Source organism: Equus quagga, chromosome 9, assembly GCF_021613505.1.
Source record: "Equus quagga isolate Etosha38 chromosome 9, UCLA_HA_Equagga_1.0, whole genome shotgun sequence".
Classification (NCBI taxonomy): domain Eukaryota; kingdom Metazoa; phylum Chordata; class Mammalia; order Perissodactyla; family Equidae; genus Equus; species Equus quagga.
In genome coordinates, this window is record NC_060275.1 from 98,727,615 (window position 1) to 98,732,849 (window position 5,235).

The 5,235-nt window shown below is 32.5% G+C and overlaps 1 pseudogene; it reads left to right on the top strand.

The window, feature by feature from the left end:
• Positions 1–3,965: 3,965 nt before the first annotated feature.
• LOC124244611 (casein kinase II subunit beta-like) lies at positions 3,966–4,662 on the top strand (annotated as a pseudogene).
• The last annotated feature ends 573 nt before the right edge of the window (positions 4,663–5,235 follow it).

The window sequence follows — 5,235 nt, forward strand, 5'->3', positions numbered from 1 at the left end:
ACCATTTATATATGATTCACTTGGGAAATTATAGTAAGTGATTAAAACTAATTTATTTTATTTTTGGCAAACAAGTTTTCCTAGCATCCTAAAACTTATGGTAGATTTTTCATACTTGAAGTTGGATTACCTAAAGGAATAAGTGCTTTTGTTTCTAAAAGAAAATTAGATCACATTTTAGAATCAGTCAGTGAAAATTTTTAAAGGTTAAACAATGTTTCAATGGGGTCAACTTCTTCTCTGAATTTTGCTAAAATTCTCACCATTTCTCTAGTGAAAAAAACGTAAAAATGAAAATCTTGTTTGTGGAACACTGAGAAGGCACATTACACCAAGGCATTCAGGTATTTTTTGGTTGGCAACCATAGTTCATTCCTATTGACACATCAGCATGAATTTGGGAAATAAATCCAAAAGTTATTATTGTGAATATGTTATAGAGAGATAAGTAAAATTCCAGAACAGTTGTGTTTGAAACACATAAGAGAATAATAGAAAACTATTTTGGGACAGAGAAAAGAAAAGAGCATGTGGAATAAGACATCTGGTTGGATTCTGAAATGATAACCTTGGTAGGAAATAATATTCATTTGTTTATTAGTGCCAGTCATTTGCAAAAACTTTTTTGTTAGAAAGTTTATAAAGAGAGTTACAACCAAAGCTACTGTTTGTAAGGCATTAAAATCATCACTGATTTTTACCCACTGAAGCCTCGAAAGTGTACAGTATTCAAAAAGTATCCAGCCTGCAGAAACACAGAGTTTCTTATTTAGGGTAGCTTAGTTAGTAAAATGTTTTTCTGACACAATATCTGAAATATTTAGAACCAATTTTACTTCTTGTTCTTTTGTGAAGGACATATGTGGACATCTTTACTTAACCATTCTAAGGCTGATATTTCAGCAGAAATTCAGCATTAAAAGTTCCAACCAAACTTTTTTATACTGATAAAATATGTCAAAAATGAAAGACACACATTCATGGAATTGTTAGGTGTGAACATCATTTCATATTGCTAATAAAACATTCGTTTCTTTAACTTAAGTAACGTTGTGTGTATCTCGAGCTTGTTTTATTGCATTAGACCTATACTTTGAACGTCAATGCTCTAATCATTCTTCTAGAAATTAAATTCCATAGCAAGTTTTTAGTTTTCTATTCAATACTGTCAGATTCTAGTCTTTTGATAACTTACTATGCATCTAGAAATATTTAATTTGGAAAAATTGAGCAAACTTCTTTTGCACAGAATGAAAAACTTTAAAGTTTAACATGGATTACACAAAGGCTTTTCTTTTCAAAGGAGAGTGGCTTTAAAAGCTTAAAAAGACTTAGCAAAGGTTTTCTGAAGATCAAATGCTTCTTAAATACCCTTCTTTTGAGTGGTAATTTCTAAATTAATTGGAAGCATACAAAGTTGTTCTAAATTAATGATAAAAAAAATCAACTTCAAATTATTTTAACTGGCTCTTTACATTTTATATTAATAAAGCTCAGTTCATGGCATACCTTAAAATTTCTGATGATTTATCCAGATTAAGTTCATCCCAAGAAGAGATAATGCATTCTACACTCATTTGTGATAACTCGAACAATGACTGTCTTAGACTGAAAAAATTACTTAGACAGTATTAAGGTGCAGATGTATGTGAAAGTGACATTTTGCCAAAGATGAGAAAATGTATTTTTATGCTAGTTCTGATTTAGGGCTTTTGTACAGGATACTTCTTTTGTCTGGAAATAACTGTTCCCACCTAATTTTCTGGGTTACTTCTTCAATTTCACTTCTCGTGGAGGCCATACCTAACCATTCTACATCAACCACCCCAATCCACTCTGAAAACTCCTTGATCTGTTAGCTCTTTTTCAAAACTTATCAGTTTTTAATCTACTGTTATTTACTCTTTTATTTTCAGTATTGTTTATTGGTTGCCTCCCCTGCACTGCCAGAATTTAATTTCCTCAAGGGCAGAAATATTTGCTTGTCTTGTTAATTGGTCTATCCTCAGGACCTAGAATCATTTTTTGGAGCATGGTTGGAGCTCAGTACCTATGTGTCAAATAAAAAAATCAATGATCTAGGAGAAATTTCAGAAAACTTGCTGTCATAATCACATAAAAATATGTAACCTCTATGAAACAGCAATAACTAATCAGATGGGAAGAACAAGCTTAAATGAAAAGGTAATAATAAGATGAAAAAACAGATTTGAATGAGATTTAAAAAAACACTACTGAGGAAGTAAGAACCCAGCCTAAAAACTGCAGCCACAAATAGAGGCCATCAGACAAAAAGAAACATTAATATAATTATAAATGTTATAGCAATAACCCCTTTTTTGGTTAAATTCCTGAATCACAAGACAAAGTATAAAGTCTGAGTTTAAAAGACAAACCATCTCCAAATATAGAAACAGTTAAAACAAAAAAAACAAATATTTAACCAAAAAATATTAAATATGAATGGTTATATATAAGGAAGAATATTTAAAAAGTGATAATAAAGGAAATGCCAATTGATATTGACAAATATTCTAGTCTAAAATAGGGATATAATTAGTCTGAAACCGTTGATTAGCAGAAAAATATTATCAGAAGTACAAAGAGAAATTAGCGAAAATATAGTGATACGAGAAAAAGAAAAAAAACTTCAACATAAGACGGTGATAGAAAAAGGAAATAGACGTAATGAATTATCAAGCTGTGGACTAATCTTTCTATGTATCTATGTTCTCTGGCTACCTTTCTGTGTCCTATTTTTCTAGCATACTTTGGAAATTTTAAAATAAATCACAACACATTTTGAAAATTGTATAAATAATAAAGATTTAAGTCACATTTTCTTACCACAGTATTATAAAACTAGTAATAGACAACAAAATTTGATAAAATAAATGCAATATTATAAAGTTAAAACGTACACATTTTTGAATATTTGTTTAAATAAGAAAATAAAAGCTGAGTTTGTACATTTCTTAAAAATGTCCAACACAATTATGTACCTCAAAACTTAAGCATAAGGCTAGTTCAGAAAACTGTTTACAGTATCTATAAAAGCTGAACACACACTTTTCTAAAAATCATCAATTCCACTCGTGTACATACCTGAATCCAACACCAGTGCATCCACAGATTCACTGAAAGGCGTGCTCTAGAATAATTATAACAGCATTATTTGTGAGCCCAAACTGGAAACTACTGAAATGTCCAGTCATTGGAGAAGCCATAAAAAAGTGACAGATATTCACTTCATGAGAATTAATGATCTACAATGTATACAATGTATAATTTCTTTAATATTAAGCACAAAAAAAGAGAAACAACACTAATGTTTGGTTTTAGAAGTCAGGAGAGTGGTTAACTAGAGTAGTAATTGGGAAGAGAATGTTCTAGGTTGATGGCATTCTGTTTTTGATCTGAGTCTGACTAAACAGGTGCCTTGATTATGAAGTCAATCCACTCATCTGAACCCTTTTGATATGGGTGCTATTCTCCACAGATACTATACTCAATAAAAACTTAAAAATACCTAGAAATTAAAAATGTCATTATCATGTGTTGCTTTTTATAAATAATTCATTAAAAATAAGTAGGAAAAATTTTTAAACATTACATGCTTTGAAAAACAAAAGAAAAGAAAAAAATAACTTTCAAAGACTTTTAAGATCACTTAAGTAAACAAAATCATAGAGACAAAGAAGCATCAAGAATCAGTATGAAGGGGCCAGCCTGATGGTGTAGTGGTCAAGTTTGTGCTTCTGCTTTGGTAGTCTGGGGTTTGCGGGTTTGAATCCTGAGCACAATCTTATAGACCGCTCATCGGGCCATGCTGTGGAGTCATCCCACATACAAAATAGAGGAAGATTGGCCACAGATGTTAGCTCAGGGTCAATCTTCCTCATCCAAAAAAAAAAGAATCATTATGAAAAAATAAATAATTGATAAGTTAAAAATAAACGATTTGAACATCAGGAAAATAGTGCTATTTATACTGGTTCTATGGGCTTCATGGCAATAAACTCTTCTGTGAAGCATATGAAGACCACACCCAGGACAAATTCAATCTCACTGGGCTCAGTGAGCAGGTGCCTCACTATTGACAAGCTCTAGAATGGTCTTCGACATGGAGCCTGAGGAAAAGCTGAAAGACAGCCCCAACCAAAGTGACCTGATTAAGCAGGCAGCCGAGATGCTCTATGGATTGACCCAAGCCTGTTATATCCTCACCAAACATGGCATTGCCCAGATGTTGGAAAAGTACCAGCAGGGAGACTTTGGCTACTGTCACCCCATGTGTGCCCTGAGAACCAGACATCCCACGTGAGGCCATGGTGAAGTTCTACTGGCTCAAGTGCACATATGGGTACACACCTGAGGCACCAACACACAGACCATGCCTATGTCGGCACCGATTTCCTTCACGTGCTCTTCATGGTGCCTCCAGAGTCCTGGCCCGACCGTTCCACCAGCCAATTTGTGTGCAGGCTTTACAGTTTCGAAATCCATCCAGTGGCCTACTGGCAGTAGTTCCAAGTCGACTGCAGCTTCAGGAACCCAGTCAAAATGATTCGCTGGTTCCTCACCCCACCTGTCCCTCAGTCTTTGAAACCCCCATTCCTTTGCTGTCACCTTTTCAGGAATCCTGTATGGTTTCTAGTTTAAACTAAAGGAATCATTGTTGTGGTGGGGACATGAAATAAAGTGGAAAAGGAAAAATAAAACTATTTATTCAAAATTTATATAAAATCTTAGATCTCTTTAGGAAATATATTTAAAGGGAAGGGCTTTATGTCTCCTGATAGAGAAATTGAAAAATGATAGAGTACTACTGATAATTCCATGCCAATATGCTTAATTATTGAAGTTATTTTTATTAAAATACATTAGCAAAGTTGATTAATGAATGACAATATGAATAGTATAATAATAATGACAATTTTTTTTAATTACCATATTGAAAAGGTACAGGAATCATAAGGCTTTATAGAGAAATATTTTTTTTATCTAAAGTCAAGTAATTCTTAAGGTATTTAACCAGTTATGGGATATAGGTTGAAATGGGCGCTGCACATGTTAAACCACAAATTGAATAGCACGTTTTTAAAAACCAAATTTCAAATTTCACTAGTAAATAGCAATTAAATCTTAAGAAAAAATATTTTTATACCTGGTAAAATTTAATTAAATGTTTAATAAAATTGAAAAGGAAGTATAAATAACAATAGACATAAATAA